Genomic DNA, 17,852 nt, shown 5'->3' on the forward strand with positions numbered 1-17,852 from the left:
GTGTAAGCTGCATGAGTCGTAACATATCGGGATAAAACAAGAATTCGGGTTTCCTAGGTCTAGGATGGATCTGCAGTATCACAGAGATAGTGTTACCACACGCGTAAACCACCGCACAGGACGACCACAGGTGTTCGAAGAACTGACGCCACGTCGCCACCGCAGACACGGGCTACAGTCATTCTGCTGTGAGTCGGTGAATGTGGGGTTTCAGGAACTCGTGTCTGCCTGAATCGTACGGGGAAGCATGCACAATCTATTCTGCAGGATCCGAAGACATGACTCACGGCCGGCCGGAGTGGCCGAGCGGTTCTAGGCGCTTCAGTCTGGAACCGCGCGACCGCTACGGTCGCAGGTTCGAATCCTGCCTTGGGCATGGATGTGTGTGTCGTCCTTAGGTTAGTTAGGTTTAAGTAGTCCTAAGTTCTAGGGGGCTAATGACCTTAGATGTTAAGTCCCATAGTGCTCAGAGCCATCTCGTGACACGTTGACCACTCCTTGTACAATGTACACCATCGTTGACTGAAGCAAGCGTCGACTAAAGGCTTAAATGTTTGAGCATACAGTCGACGTTGCAATGATCGTAGCAGAAATCGTGTGTTGATCCTCAGTTTCAAACCCACCGTTTCAAATAAAAATGTAGTAGATGTAGAATAATTTCCTTAACATTTGCTGCGCATTAGAAACCAGTCTTAATATCAACCTAGACTAGTCCCAGGTCGCTCGAAAGCAAACACTTAGCAGACCGTCGGTTAAAAGAAAAGTTTTTTTACCGGCTTACACTTGAATGAATTAGTCCGCTTCCAAAGGACTGCCATGCGAAGATTCGATTCCTGGTGCTACCAAGTGGACATCCTTGGTGGGGAGACTGGAATAGGGTGCATTCAGCGTCGTGAGGCTAACTGAGGAGCTACTTGACAGAGTAGTACCTGTTTCAAGGTCAAGAAAGTCGACAACGTCCCGGTCAGTGGTGTGGTGACCACATACTTATTCATACCGCATCCAATGACACCATTGCCATAGGATGACACGGTGGTTGGTTGGGCCCGATTGGGCCGTCAGGGGCCAGCACGCATAAGTTCAGCTGAGTAAGTTACGGTTAAGGTAGGTAGCGGTATCGCTAGAGAAACGCTGTCACCGACAGATATTGAAAGGACGTCAGCAGGACTGCCGACGAGTCCCTGTTTGAGTGTTACGTAAATGAGGCAGACCCGTCTCGCCATTCATCAGCAGGCGTCTCTATTGACTAGCTGCGGGCACTGCCACTGACAGCCGCGGCTCTGTAGCCTTCTAGAATGCAGTCAGTGACGATAGCAGGCTCCTGCTCGCACCGTTGAAAGACGTAATGCAATAATAAATATTGCTAGACACTTACTGTCTCTCAAATCTAGTGACAAGTTCCGATGCAAAAGGAAAAAAAAAGTGGCATGGAAGTTGCGGCTTTCTCGAGGAAGGGAATAAAACAATTGCTAAAGGATCAGCTACACTTGCATAACAGATTTCATTGAATAACTGAATACCGAGAAGATTATTTCAGCTGAGCCTGACCTGACCAAGCAAACTTCTCCTTCTGTGAGGACATATTTACTCAGCTCATCACTCTCGAATACAAATAAGTGGAAAAAGTGAATCAACCACGGACATATTTTGCCAGACGAAGAAGACAGCACTGCCGTATTGTGTGACAAAGCAGCAGTGGGGTACTTCTTCAGGATCAAAATACTCCTGGTGACATTGTCCTGTGTGGGGAAAGTATCTCTTAGTGACTGTAAGGAGATTGAGGATGACTAGCACAGAACTTCAATTTAACGCTATGAAAGGCAGCTTGCTCTAAATGAGGATAAATGGGATTTAATGCAGATGGGCAGTAGAGATTTTTCTATAGTTCCTGCATAGCAGTAATGGTACGCTGCTTGACTAGGTCATGTCAATTAAAGACCTAGGCGTAACGTTGTTCAGCGGCATGGAGTGGAACGAGCACCTAAGATTAGTCGTAGCGAAAGTAATTAGCCGAATACTCTTTATTCGAAGGCTTTCTCAGAAGTCGATTGTACCTGTAAAGAAAACCGCGTACAAAACGCTGGTACGACTCATTTCTCATTTGTCAGCGTTGCTAGAGTGCTAGCTAACGATTCCTTACAGGTTATGATAATGGAAAAACTCGATGCAGTTCAGATGTGGTATGTTCGATCAATACTAGTGCGTCAAGGAATTGCTCAGTGAGCTTAGATGGGAATCTTTGGCGACAAGAAAACGATCTTCTCGCGAAATGCTATTGGCGAAGTTCATCATACTTTATCCTGCAAATATTTTCAATATGGTTTTAATATGCCCAGATCTGCCAGATGATGATACACATCTTAATAGCTTTTAATTTTGTCGTAGCCGCGTGGGATTAGCCTAGCGGTCTAAGGCGCTGCAGTCATGGACTGTGCGGCTGGTCCCGGCGGAGGTTCGAGTCCTCCCTCGGGCATGGGTGTATGTGTTTGTCCTTAGGATAATTTAGGTTAAGTAGTGTGTAAGCTTAGGGACTGATGACCTTAGCAGTTAAGTCCCATAAGATTTCACACACATTTGAACATTTTTTGTCGTAAAAATCGTTGGGTCATCCAATTGTCTATAATTCCAGTGTGCATTAGGTATATATTTAAATATGTGGAAATAAGTGCGCCTATATACATATATGTAGAGTGTTAAACCGTGGGGCAATGTTAATCACATAACAGGAAATAAATGAATAAACTTAAAATTCCATTCAGCGCTGATGGGTGTCGTTGCTGTCGTCATAATTATCGTCGCGGAATGACACCACGAGCAAGAATACACGCTTGTCGTTACAATATGGAAGCAAACAGCCACCACCTACCATTCAGAATAATTGCTGGCCATACCTGAAACAAAAGCTGTATCAGTTCATGAAGATATCTGGCTGGAGGCTTATATGAAAGTATACGTCTTTATTTTATTTTCTCCATTGAAAATGATGGTCGGAAGTCTGTGCTGCCGATCACGATTTTCCTTTACCTGTGCGGTTTTTCTTTCCTTTTCTTTATGTCATTCAAATTTGATGGTTTGCGATATGTTGAGCTACTGTATTAGTCTGGTACCTGTATTGTATTATAAACACGCACAGTTTTGTAATTAATGGTGTAGCTTTCTCTATACATGATGTATAGAGAAACTGATTTTATTCCTGGCGTATGAGCGACGTCAGCGAAGTAACAACGGTGCCAGCTTGAACCAAAGGGTTCGTTTATGCTGCCACATCACTGCTCATTGCTCGCTTGCATAGGCCGGCAATGATGAAACGAGCGTGCTTAGTCCTACCGGCCCATTGAAATTGCACCACAGCTGCTCTGCAGGATCGTTGCCAGGCGATCATATGAAGCTGGTTTGTTTCGCGTAACGATCATCGCAGTATGTCCTGACCCCTGAGCCGTGATTGGCTGCTTCGGGGTCATTCGAGCAGTGTCGTGTTTGACTGTTGTTTGTTGCACGGTTTCGCGCGCACCACACATCTGCCTCTGCATCTCTTTCAACATCCATACCCTGTAACGTGTAAACTGTTGTGAAATGCATGGCGAAGGATACTTCCCGTTGTAATAGTTATCCGGGCTTCTCCCTGTTCTGTTCGTGTATGGAGCGCGGAAAAAATGATTTCCTAAAAGAGTCTGCGCAAACTGTAGTTAGTTTCATCGTCGTCTTCGCGATCACTGTAGGAGCGATATACAGGAGGCTGAAGCACATTTCTACATGCCTCACGTGATATTGGTACGCGAAACCTTTAAGTAGTCTGAAGAGCTACTGTTCTCATCTACGCCAAGCGTCTTGCAGCTTAGGTTTTTCTCCATTCCCGGGACCTGTCTCTTGGATCAAACCGATATGCGGCCCACGAAAATCTGGAAGTGGAATGTGTGGTTCAACCCGTAGATGTAGATAAAAACTGACGAAACAGTACCTCAGCGTGGCCGGGCCTACGAATCGCTCTTTGAAAGAAACTACGTTAATAATGTTGGGTCAGGAGTAAATTCCGGTGCAGCAGTTCAGATAGCTAGCAGAGTTAAATGTCGTACAGCTGGAGTGACCTCGAAGCAGCCATGACTGCTCAGGTTTCAGGACATGTGGCTATGGCCGGCCGCTGTGGCCGAGCGGTTCTAGGCCCTTCAGTCCGGTACCGCGCTGCTGCTACGGTCGCAGGCTCGAATCCTGCCTCGGGCATGGATGTGTGTGATGTCCTTAGGTTAGTTAGGTTTAAGTAGTTCTAAGTCTAGGGGACTGATGACCTCAGATGTTAAATCCCGTAGTGCTTAGAGCCATTTGAACCATTTGAGCACGCGGCGATGGTGGCAGCGTGAAACTCAAACCATCTAGGTATCATCGCTTGGCGACAATTTTAGAGGGGAGGTGCAGGTTGAATGGACAGTTACGACTCGGTGGATTTCATTCATCATCGCCCGGTCATGTCGACGAGCAGCGAGGTGGCAGAATAAACGCACCCAAACAACTGTAAACAGATAAGCGTTCGACCGGCATTGTTAACCATTTGGGCACCAGTGGTTTCTGCCTCAAACCGCCATTTTATTAATTTTGTTTTGAAAAACCAGTGCCTTACTTATGGAAACGCAGATGTTGTTGGAAGACAGAAATATCTAGTGGAATACTGAGGTACTGGTCTAGCCACTACTATGGTCGCTCTATGAGATGTCTGTTGCCTGAGGAAAGAGGCCTGTGCACATGCGCAACACGGGCAGCGAAGTGTTATCAACATACATCAGCCATCTCTGTGCAAGTGTGAATGAATGGGGGCAATGTGGATAATTCAGGCTGTATAGCGACGGCGCCAGCTGATACGCCGACAAGTTGCTAGACTTGCGCCGTCCGGGTGGGATAAGCACCTGCAAAGAGAAAAGACTTCAAATCCTCGAACGACCATCGTCATTCAGTTGTTCAGAGGTGCCACTCGGTTCAACTAGGTACGGTAAAAAGTCAGCGTACGAATACACAAGCACCACCCTGCCCTGAAATGGGTCAATGGGTAGTTCGTAAAACACGTTCTTCAGACAGGCAACCATTGTTGCATGTCGAATAAATCGTGCTTCTCAAAAAAACCAGTGAATTTCAAAATACTGCCTCGGGAATTTTAAGTAAAAAATTTCTTTATTTTGATTTATTCTCGAAAGTAACGTGACACAGGTTTCCATGTAAATGCGTTTCATTGAAGCTATTTGGTAATGCTGAACACATCTAATAGTTTTCCTTCTGCCGTTATTGATAAGACTGACTAAAAACATTCGGATTTGGAATATAATTTGACATCTGGGTTGTCAGTGCTGTCGATTTGTTGTGAAAGAGTTCACGAGTCGTCTTTCTTTCACGTCCTGCAGAGCCTTTTTACCAGATTGGATGATACTCCCAGTCAAACAACTGATTCAAGGAACTGCATTAAATTAAAATCTGCACAATTTGAACTCCCGATCATTCTTTGAGAGCGAGCGAAGTGGCGCAGTGGCTAGCACACTGGACTCGCATTCGGGAGGACGACGGCTCAATCTCGCGTCCGGCCATCCTGATTTAGGTTTCCCGTGATTTTCCTAAATCACTCCAGGCAAATGCCGGGATGGTTCCTTCGAAAGGGTACGGCCGACTTCCTTCCCCGTCCTTCCGTAATCCGATGAGGCCGATGACCTCACTGTTTGGTGTCTTTCCCCAAGCGACACAACCTAACCCATTCTTTGAGATGCTAAGAGCAGTAAACCGTTTCGCTTACGGTAGATCTTGTAAAAAACGGTTAATTAATTTTTTATTTTGACGTTTATTTGCATTCATCATCATTAACCTTAGTGGTGACTGAGAATCGAGATGAATATCAAATTAAATTTTTCTGGCTGTTGTAGAATTAACTTAATTAGCGAATCATTCATGGCCTTCAGAGCGGCAGTAATGCTTCTGCAAATATGCCTTAAGTTATGTGCGAGAAAATGATGAGATTCGCTCACAAGCAAACAGTACGTGGAGCAAAATTTTCTAGTGGAAGCGGTAGCTGGGAGCGCGCTGCAGGCAGCAGGCAGCTGGGCGGTGCACGCCGAGAGGTTGAATGCGGCAGTTAAGTGGAGAGCAGTCCCGCGGGAGTGCGCTCTCGGCGCCTCATTTGCAAGCTGCCCGCCCGCCTCGCTATGCGCGTCCCTTCCAGTCAGGCATACGCTCGAGGCTGCAGTAGTTCACATCCTGAGACGGGGAGACGTCTCGCCTCTAAGTCTGAGTAAGTTGTAATACAATGCGGGGGCACCGTTAGCTGAATTTCGAAGAAGACAAGTACCGGCATTGTGATAGCATACCTATACATACTAGGGATAAGAAATTCTGGAAGCTCGCCGGGATAAGAACGGCCAGTTCATTGAGCGGACTGACCGAATTTTTTGTAGCTGTTTCCATTATCATGTCCTGAACGGTCTTTTTATTTGAAACACACACACACACACACACACACACACACACACACACACACACACACAGTTCCCCATATCAAATGCATTAGAATAAAATACTTTTTCTCGTCGTCACTTTTTTGGTTTCTCATCCACGCATATAAAGTAGGTGTTACGTAACTAATTCGTAAAAGTGCTAATCCAATTAATTTTTTGTGAAATTTGATTTCTGATGCGAAGGGGAAATGTGTTCGTAAAATGCTCCTGTAATTGTTGTGACGATGCTAATAACGGATACACACGTAACGGTTAGGATTCCAACAAGTTATATTGACAACTCTTGTTCTTAGGAAAAATAATTACCAGAAGCGCGGTGTGGTTTTCTGATAAGAGTGGACGGACATCGTATATTTATCAGTTGAAAAATGTCAAAAAGTCTAGAATGCAAAACAACTCTGGTCCTAGAGAGAGAGAGAGAGAGAGAGAGAGAGAGAGAGCGCTCTTGCTATGGGGGTTAATAGCTCGTGTTTTGGAGAAAACGCCCGACTGTGCGGAGGTTCTACTTTTAATAGCCAATCTGACAGTGCTCAGTTTCACAGTTTGGAACAGGCCACTAAGCTGAGTTAGGTTGGTTAGCACTGCCTTCCTCGAACGATTAGCCTCACTTCTCTGACGCCCTTGGTATATCCATGCGCGAAGGCCCGTTCAAACTAGACACATAGACACGAAGGAGTTCCTTACGCCGGAAAGTATCTTTGCGAAAATGTTTAACTCTTAGAGTTTATATCAACCAAGAGCCACAACATTTAAGGACAAAATCCTATGTCGTGGCATCGTTTTTGTCTATTTAATTTCTCTCGCCCGCCCTCGCAACACACGCGGCTTACAGTTAATATTAGCTGAGTAATCTGCGTTGCCCAGGTATATATTTATTCGAGTCTTCTATTAATCCATCTCACCCCCATCTCAATAGGAGGTTTCTGGTTCTTACCCCCGTCCAGCTTTTCTTACAGTATAGCAATGTGTTTACCAAGTCCAGCTGAAATCGATCCGGTGGTTTAAGATATGGTGGGGAACATACACAGATACACTTTTATAACATGTATGCATTTAATACATAATTTTAAAATACAAGGACATGCCAAAAAGTAATGACTCCAAAATTTTTATGTGAAAACTATTTAGGCTTTTTAAGTAAAACAAATGTTATTAACGTCCTACACCTTTATTCTTCATGTCTTCATATTTGTAGCCCTCTACCGCTACAGGGCTCCAGATTGCAGTGTGTAGCATGGTGGTGTGTAACGTCTTCGGTTAGGTAGTATCGATTATCCTCCAAACAGTCCCGACATGGCCGCATCCGATTTTCATCTGTTTCCGAAACTTAAATATGGAGACACGAAGAATAAAGACGTAGAATTTTGTCAATAGTTTCTCGGGCGAGACGTCGCATGTCGTCGTGAAATTTCCTCGATATTTTGTCGGCGCAACTGCCCGACATCTTCAGGTGTGGCGAACACCCTGCTAAGGCTGTGACCGAAGCCTCCTTATTTGTGCTAGTCCGAAGGGAAATTGCGCAGGCGCGAACGCGCCAAATTCGTTGAACAATAGCGCAGATACACTGATCTGTATTGAGAGACAGCTACGCCACCTGTCGGGCGATGAACCAATAGCTTCGACACATGCGCATATGCTGGCGTGTGCCCATCCTCGCCGTTGTTAATAGAATATCTGTCGCCACCGCAGCATCGTCCCATTTAAGACCAACAGTTTCATTTTGGTCGCTGTGATTTTAACGTGCTACATTGGTACCATCATACCCTGTTCAGCAGATTAATCGAGCTGGGAATTTCCACTGCTGCTTTAATAACGCTATACCTGTACGATGACGTCGATGACAGAATTTTGGTGTTTTTGTTTTTCATACTGTGTCCTGTACTGAGACAAAGCTCGTCCACTGTAGATTTCTCAGGTTGGTCCAGAAGTGTGCGTCGTCGATGTTCGACGCATCTACTCTTCGCGGTGCGACAAGTTTGTCCAACGTATGACGGCCCAGAGCTACAGGGAATCTTAATAGACACCGGGCCTTTTTAAACCGAGATCATCTTACACTGAGCCTAAATGAGCTATAAGTTCCGCGACGTCATACATTGGGAAGACTAGTCGCAACGTGGAAGACAGATGCTTCAAATTGTAAGAAAATGAAACTCCTACAGCCGTCCTTACGATCTTATTTATTGTGCAGCTACCAGTTTCGGCGCTTCAATGCGCCATCTTCAGACCTTAGTTGATGCGGAAGGAGCTAACACGATCCATGTTTACACTGCATCAGTGGCCAACGCAACTAGTTTATGCAGCCAGTTACGTTGGCCACTGATGCAGTGTATATATGGATCGTGATATTCCCTTCAGCATCAACTAAGGCCTGAAGATGGCGGACTGAAGCGGCGAAACTGGTAGCTGTGCAATAAATAAGATCGTAAGGACGGCTGTAGGCATTTCATTTTTTTACATAGTGAACGGCCTTGGTCCCCAAGATCTCCAGTCGAACGGATGGACACACAAAAATTAGATGCTTCAAAGTTCTACGACAGACATGACTGGACCAACCAGAAAAATCTGCGGTGAGCGAGCGTTTTCGCAGTTTGGGACACACTATGGAATGCAAAAACATCAAAATTCTCTGGTCGACGTCTTCGTACTGGGACAGCGTTATTAAATAAGCATTGGAAATTCGCAGCTCCACTAATCTGCTGAACAGGGACACAGGGTACCAACTTATCACAGCACGGGATCCAACGCTGGCCATGTTAAAATTACAGCAAACAAAAACAAGAACTACTTGGCCGTACAAGGGACGACGCTGCCGTGGCCACTGATAATCGGTTGACAACGGCAGGGATTAGCACATGCGAGCGCGGACACGTACACAGGCTTCCGACAGATGGCTCTGGGGCGTCAGACAGAAGCCTACCCGATGACTGACACGCTCTGCGCGTGCGTCGAAGCTATTGGTTCATTGTCAAACTGGTGGGGTAGCCCCTCTCTCTCTCTCTCTCTCTCTCTCTCTTTCTCTCTCTCTCTCTCTCTCTCTCTCTCTCATTGTGTTATGATGACAAATCCTTTATCATTGCGAGATGATCCCTGGGTGAATAAGTGAATACCAAGTAGTTATTAACCACGGATTTAGAACTAGTGTTTATTGGAGAACCGACATCTACATCGATGCTCTGCAATTCACCTAATAGTGTGCTTGACGGGGGATGCTTCGTGTATCGGAGGCTAGTCGTAATATATATCATAGCGCGCTCATGTGCATTTAAAGTAGTTCTTTCCGCACTTCATAGCCAATTGTAACGGGAACAATCCCTACTATGTTGTACAGGGTCCGACAAACGGACCTCCCATATCTGCAGAGGCTCCTATTTCAGCTCTGGTGGGGGTACAGAGGTGGAGTTGGTATCGATTCATAGCGGTGTAAGTGCTATTTTCAGTAGGCGCAGTAGCTTCGCTAGGTGAGCATCATGCATTTGTTGTGGAGTAGTATACTGAAAATGGTGGTTCTGTGATGACTACTTAGCTAGCATTTCACATTCGTTTCGAACTTGGACCACATGATTCTGCTCCTGATAGAAAAACTGTTGGAGTTCAGGTTGTAGAATTCAGAGCATCAGGTTCTGCCTTTAGTTGCAACAGTTTCTGCACTAAAAACAAAATCTACTGGCCGACCTCGGCCTGTCACGGCGCTCGAATACGTGGCACGTGTTTGAGTGTCTATCCAGCGATCTCCAAAGCGTTCAGCACTTACATATGTAGCTGCTTTGTGGTTGTCTGATGGAAATGCAGAAAAAATCCTGCGCAGAGATCTTCACATGCACCCACAGGAAATGACACGGGAAAACTATGGGTGACTTCCAGGAAGGCTTTATCAATGTGTCGGTAATGGAGGATGTCATTTACCGGACATAATTTTTAAAACCGGCTAATGTAACTTGTAGTATCTATTGTACAGAAATCACAATATTTTCTCTGTATCTTTCTTTCTTTGTAACTATCTTATGAAATACAGGAGGTCTTTTTGCCGGATCCTGTGCAGCGCTATGTAATCTCTACCATGAATTTGAGTGGTTTTTATAGTATTTAGATATGAAATTTGCGTATTCCCACCCGCGAGCGTACGTCATGTACATCAGGTGGCCTTGATTACTTTCTTATTGACTGTATGGGGATTTTGCCTGCTCACTACCAATGCTTTGCTACGTGCGCGTAAAACCTGTTGGTGAACTTCGACACAGTTGCTTGCGAAATCGCTGGTGTTGGTGCAGCGAACGCTCTTTTTAAAAAGCTACGCATTTGTTACCCTCACGTGTTGCAGCGTGCAGACGAAGCATCAAGTAGTCAAAAACAACCTCTATCAAGGACCCATGGTGTGGAACGTCCACTGGTACAGTCTCTTCGTGGTCCTCATCAGAAAAAGCTAATGCCAACAGTCTGCACTGTGTTTTAATGAATTTCTTTATTACCGCGTGCAATTAAAACAGCAGTCTGTAATCAAAAATGAAGTTAACTCCATTTTCAACGATTGCAGTGCTACTCAAGATGAAAATGTTAGGGTTGACTTGTTATCCCCATATGTCTGCAACAGGTTTTACCTGAAATAGTTTTTAAAACGTTATATTTGCCATCGACAGTACAAAGTTTTTATTTTTAGAAGTGCAATTTCGGCATTAACCCTAGCAACTGACCAACGCATTTTCTACACTGAAGAGCCCGTGAAACTGGTACACCTGCCTGATATCGTGTAGGGACCCCGCGAGCACGCAGAAGTGACGCAACGCGACTTGGCATGGACTCCACTGATATCTGAAGTAGTGCTGTAGGAATTGACAACATGAATCCTGCAGGGCTGTCCATAAATCCGTAAGAGGAGGAGGGTGGACATCTCTTCTGAACAGCACGTTGCAAAGCATCCTAGATATGCTCAATAATGTTCATGTCTGGGGAGTTTGGTGGCCAGCGGAAGAGTTAAAATCGGAAGAGTGTTTTGGAGCCACTCTGTGGCAATTCTGGACGTGTGGGGTGTCGCATTGTCGTTGTCGAATAGCCTAAATCCCTCGGAAAGCACAATGGACATGAATGGATGCAGGTGATCAGATAGGATGCATACGTACGTGTCCTGTCAGAGTCGTATCTAGACACATCAGGTGCCCCGTATCACTCCAACTGCACACGCCCCACACCATTACGGACCTTCCACCAGCTTCAACAGTCACCTGCTGACATATTGGGTTCATTACGTTGTCTCCATACCCGTAAACGTCGATACGCTCGATACAATTTGAAATGAGACTCGTCCGACCAGGCAACATGTTTCCATATATCAACAGCCCAATGTTGGTGTTGACGGGCCCAGGCTAGGTACACGAGTGGGTCTTCAGCTCCGAAAGCCCATGTCGATGATGTTTCTTTGAGTGGTTCGCACGTTGAAACTCTTTGATGGCTCAGCACTGAAATTTGCAGCAATTTGCGGAAGGGTTGCACTTTAGTCACTTTGAACGATTCTCTTCAGACATCGTTAGTCCCGTTCTTGCAGGACCTTTCTCCGGCCGCAGGGGTGTCGGAGATTTGATGTTTCACCGGAGTCCTGATATTCACGGTACACTCGTGAAATGGTCGCACGGGACAATCCCAACTTCATCACTATTTCGGAGATGCTGTGTACCATCGTTCGTGCGCAGACTATAACACCACGTTCAAACTCAATTAAATCCAGAAAACCTGCCATTGTAGTAGCAGTAACTGAGCCAACAGCTGCGCCACACACTTGTCTTACATAGGCGTTGTCGACCGTAGCGCCGCATTCTGCCTGGTTACGTATCTCTGTATTTGAATAAGCGTGCCTATACCAGTTTCTTTGGCGCTTCAATGTATAACACACATCACCAAAGATGGGGAGTTACTTATCCCCACCCTAAAAAAGTTAAAATACAACACAGTACGTTGATTTTAATTGATTTGTATTACTAACATACTTTTTAAAGTAATATTGGTGTGTAAGTAGGATCCAGAACCTGAAAAGATCTTTTACGACACTTTTAGCAACATCAGTGTATTTTCATTATATCCACTGTGGATGATGAACTGCGACTGTCATTTAAATCGCCGATTCATCTGGTAATAAATATGCAACCAGTCGCTTTTTTACGATTTATTCAACCATGAACATGTTTCCGAGCCACTGCAGGCTCATCAGCGTTGCATCTTGCTACACTTGGTCAACAAGACAATGTTCTTGGAACAGCGCACCAGAGAAGACATAATCTGTCAATATTAACCGTGCTCGTCGAATTTTTAAGCAACAACTGCTCACAATGGGGGACAATATTTTACGTTTTCAAGACACTGTGCGCTCTTTGGGTTTATTATTTGACTCTAAATTAACTAGGCTCACACACCCGAAAGATATACGAACAAAGGGCTCCCAGTCATTGAATATTTTGAAATGCCTTAGTGGAAAAAGATGGGGAACTGACAGGTCTCGCCTCCTGCAGTTTTATGGAGCATTTGTTCAATCACCTTTAGACAATGGCAGCGTGGTCTGCGGATCTGCTCGCCCGTCCTACCTCAAGATATTAGTTAGATGCTGTCCACCAGGAGGGCATTCGGATATGTACTGGAGCGTTTCGGACCAGTCCAGTTCAGAGTCTGTGTGCAGAGGTTGCTGAACCACCACTCTGAACTCGGCGACGTATCCTTTTGGCTCGACAGATGAGGAAAATCTCCGCGTCACCTCAGTCGTTGACATTTAGTTCAGTGGTTCAACCCACCTTTGAACAGCCGTTCAGGAATCGGCCCCATGCGACCAAGCCAGTTGGGATACGTGCAAAAGACTGTCTCAAGGATCTGGATCTATCAGGCATCAAAATACACAGCCAGGTATGGAGCGCATTGCGCCTTCAGAGGCTCAATGTGATTTTAAGCGTGATACAGCACAAGGAAACTTGTACTCCAGATTTTGTTTTTACAACATTGTTTTCGTCAATTTTAAGTACGTACCACAGTTTTATAGTTGTTTATACAGATGGATCCCAGCAAGAGAATGTCCTCGGTTGTTCTGCTGTTTTCCCTGATAGGGTTTTTAAAGTGCGTCTTCCGGAACAATTTACAAATTATGATGCGGGATTATATGTCATTCTGATGGCACTGGAGAGGATTCATAGACATCACCGTACAAGGGTTCTTGTCTGTTCCGACTCGCTTAGTGCACTGCAAGCACTTCACAAAATTTATTCAGTAGACCCGCTGATTCAGCTCATCCATGACTCCTTACAGCGGCTCCAACACCGTGGCAAGGAGGTGATCTTTTGCTGGGTACCTGGCCACATTGGGACACACGGCAACGACATGACCAACAACGTCGCCAAGGAAGCATGTTGGAGTAGTGCTGTCCATCAATGTTCCATTCTCTCTTGCAAGCCATCATCTCATTTCCTGACACACGTGTCATGCATAAGTGGGAGACTGAATGGTTGCAGGTATCAGACAACAAACAGCGGTCGCTCAAATTGACCACAAAAGCATGGGGGACTTCGTGCCAGCTTCACCGCTGGAAGGAAGTTCTGCTTAGCAGACTGCGCATCGGGCATGGCCTTTTAACACATTGCTTCCTCCTTCGACGGGAGGATCCACCACTCAGTGAAGTTCGTGACGTGCCACTCTGTTCGGCATATTGTGGTTACGTTTGTCCTATATATTGATATTAGGGCAGCCCTCAGTCTCGATGGAAATCTGCCCACCATCTTCGCAGATATTGATACCAGTGTTAAGAGTGGTGAAATTTTGTGAACCGTCAGGCCTCATCCCTAAATTAGTGGGGAAGGGAGGCAGACTTTAATACATTATAAACTGCTGCGCATGTGGTGACAGCCTTCGTCCCCACCCATGAGATTAGCATGATGACTTTTCGTCAGCGCGCTGATGACCATGATGTCGAGCGCGCTTCACCTTAAATAATCATCATTATCATCATCTTGTAACACCTCCATCTGATGATGGGCCTGCAGTGATTCGAAAACGTGTTAATGGTTCAATAAATCGTAAAAAAGCGAGTGGTTGCATATTTATTACCAGATAAATCGCCAATCAATGTATTTTCAATAACGTGTACAACCAAGATGGAGGTATTTCATTACCACAACAAAAAGATTTTAAAAAGGGAAATTTCGTTCATTTTTGTTGATTTTTACTCGCAACATATTTCCTACAGAGCGTCTGATGAGTAAAAAAAAATGTTCAAATGTGTGTGAAATCCTATGGGACTTAACTGAGAAGGTCATCAGTCCCTAAGCTTACACACAACTTAACCTAAATTATCCTAAGAACACACACACACACACACACACACACACACACACACACACACACGCGCGCGCGCGCCCGAGGGAGGACTCGAACCGCCGCCGGGACGAGCCGCACAGTCCATGACTGCAACGCCCCTGACCGTTCGGCTAATCCCGCGCGGCGTCTGATGTGTAAAAAAGGTCCTAAACCTGAAAATACTGAATAAAATTCGCTGTGGAAAGTGACTTCTAATACTTAGACTTCAGTTTGTGATTCAGTTTAACTGAAAAATTTAAAAGATGTATGGAATCTGGTAGAAGAATTCATTAAAAACAAAAACATTTTTTCAAAATTTTAAAATATAAAGTAACACACTAGATACCATTTTCAAAAGGTGGACGTAAGGTATGCAGCCCTTTGTATTGCAGGGATTAAGTCCATGATCAAGTGCTGTACTGTAGACGACTATGCTTCAGCCCATGTCAACAATGAAAATACGTACACACATCATCGTCGTATGAGAGCCTTACAATTGTAAGAATACAGTGGGACTAAACGTCGTGAAAACGATACGAATTAAACAAAATTTTACAAATGTTGACATCCTCAACACCAATACCAGTGAACCACCGTTCTTGTTCGTATATAAACAGTTCGCTTCAACCACCTTAGATCGCATTTAAACAGTATAGGCCAGTACGACGATGACAGTCGTCGGAAGTACACCACTTGACGATGACCGTAAGGCCAAAATTGCAGTTGTGAACATAAAAATTTTGTACAGTCAGTGGCGAATATAACGTTCTTAAAAATTTCTACACGACTGTGAACCCCAGCCATGAGAAGTTAATGAAATAGTTTTCTCGTAAGATGTGTGTCTCTCGAGGTATTCATTTCAAAGATGGGGCACGTTTTTGAAATGTAACTACAAGAAAAGACAATGTAATCAATTCACCTGAATGTAAATATTAAGTAGGCCTACTGTTTCCTTTCTCCCTCTGGATGTCCGCAGCTCGTAGTCTGTTGGCTAGCGTTGCTGCCTCTGGATCTTGGGGTCCCAGGCTCAATTCTCGGTCGGGTTGGGGATTTTCTCTGTCCGGGGTCTGGGTGTATGTGTTGTCCTCATCATACTCATTCGTGACAGTGGCTAGACTGGATTGTGTAAAAAGTGGGACGTTGTACGGGCGCTGATGCCCGCTCAGTTGAGCGCCCCACAAACGAAACATCATTATTTATCCCTGTGGATCCGTGGATTGAACGGAAGTACACTCCACACACGCAGTGAAATTAAGTACATTACTGGTTTGCAAATAATTGGTAGGCAACAGAATCGCTATCTATTGTAAACATTGTCGCCCATCACGACCCATTTCGTTCATAAAGGAGGAATTCTCATGTCATGTGTGTAATACATAATTATTTAAGGACTTTTTCGTATAGAATAAAATATGCAATTGTTCGGACCCTCTTACAGTAGATCAAATCCATGGCTGGCAACTGGGACTGTGCGGCTGGTCCCGGCGGAGGTTCGAGTCCTCCCTCGGGCATGGGTGTGTGTCTTTGTCCTTAGGATAATTTAGGTTAAGTAGTGTGTAAGCTTAGGGACTGATGACCTTAGCAGTTAAGTCCCATAAGATTTCACACACATTTGGACATTTTTTGGCAACTGGGCAGTCAAATGAGAGAGAGAGAGAGAGAGAGAGAGAGAGAGAGAGAGAGAGAGAGAGAGAGAGAGAAGTATCTAAACTGTTTCAAAATTAATTGCCTTAACTGTTAGTAGATGTATCCTGCTGTGAGATAAAAGATCAAAGGCTCCGCGGAAAAATGTTTCCGATTGCATACAGAACCACAATTGTTCCCAGACGTGCACCTCCTTGTCTTTCTTCGTGGCTCCGAACTCCAAATATATGGAAACCGCAAGGGGAGGCATCGGGACTGTAAGGGGCATGTGTAAGGGCTACCCATCAAAACTTCTGCGGCGTAGAGGAAACAACGTTGATGAGTCGGCCCATATGTTGACAAGATTGTTTAGAGCACGACACGGAATTTCGCCGGAAAGCCCTTACACATCCTCCATACAGTCCCGATACCTCTGTATGTTTGGAGTTTGAAAAAAGACATTCGTGGCCGTCTGTTTGCTTCAGACGAAGAGGTGCACACCTTGGTACAATCATGGTTGCATAGGCAACCGCAGACATTTCCCCATGAAGGCACCGACCGTCTAGTTTCACAGTGAGGTACACATACTAACAGTTATAATGATTAGTTTTGAAATAATAAAAGGTATACTTTCTTTTACCCACCTGTCTCCTTTCCATATGACTGCCCTTTACACAGGGTGGGGCAAATAAGTGGCCCGGACGAGTGGATACTATCAGACGTGAATCTGTGCATATAACCACACCCTCTGTGGTTATATGCAACAGGCTGAAGCAACTGCCGATACAGCACATTTACGCAATCTTCAAAACTGACTGAGTTGTTAGCAGAGGTAAGTCTGGTCGCGGCCCTGTCTGGTCACCTAGGTCACTTGATCTGTCAGTGTGCGATTACTTTGTGAGGGGAGCCCTCAAGTGTAACGTGTATCGCAACACTCCTCATAGCCTTCAAAAACTGTAGCAGAACATTTCGGATGAGACTGCAGTAATTCAGCAGTCCAGCTTCCATTTGCCTTGAGAAACTTGCTGATCAGGAACCAAAAGTGCCAAGAGATGAACTGTGGTCACTTTAAACACCTGCTGTTGTCGGGTTAGTACTGTATCTTTACTCTGTTGTTTTTCTTGGTACCATGGAACTCTGTTCTCCAGGCCACTTTTATTTGCCCCACCCTGTACATATTACACCAAAAATATTGTAGAACGTAATGTACTCAAAAGTTTGCCACCAGAATGTGACAAAATGGCATACTTGGCCAGTGGCAGCTGGTATTTCAAGTGTCGCTCAGAGGCAGCTTACAGGGGGGGGGGGGGGGGGGGGCGTCTGCACTTACGCAGGCATACACAAAGAACAAAAACAGTATTATTTCAGCAGACAAATTAATTTTTTGCTTAAAGTAAAAAGAGCTTGCAGTACTTCAGGTACCTACTG

At 45.0% G+C, this 17,852-nt stretch overlaps 1 protein-coding gene across 4 annotated transcripts in view; it reads left to right on the forward strand.

Moving 5' to 3' along the window:
- The window catches only part of LOC124555037 (synapse-associated protein of 47 kDa-like), a 320,494-nt gene that overhangs the window by 135,608 nt on the left and 167,034 nt on the right, over positions 1-17,852 (forward strand). The gene's annotated exons all lie outside the window — the stretch shown is intronic.

Source organism: Schistocerca americana, chromosome X, assembly GCF_021461395.2.
Source record: "Schistocerca americana isolate TAMUIC-IGC-003095 chromosome X, iqSchAmer2.1, whole genome shotgun sequence".
Lineage (NCBI taxonomy): Eukaryota > Metazoa > Arthropoda > Insecta > Orthoptera > Acrididae > Schistocerca > Schistocerca americana.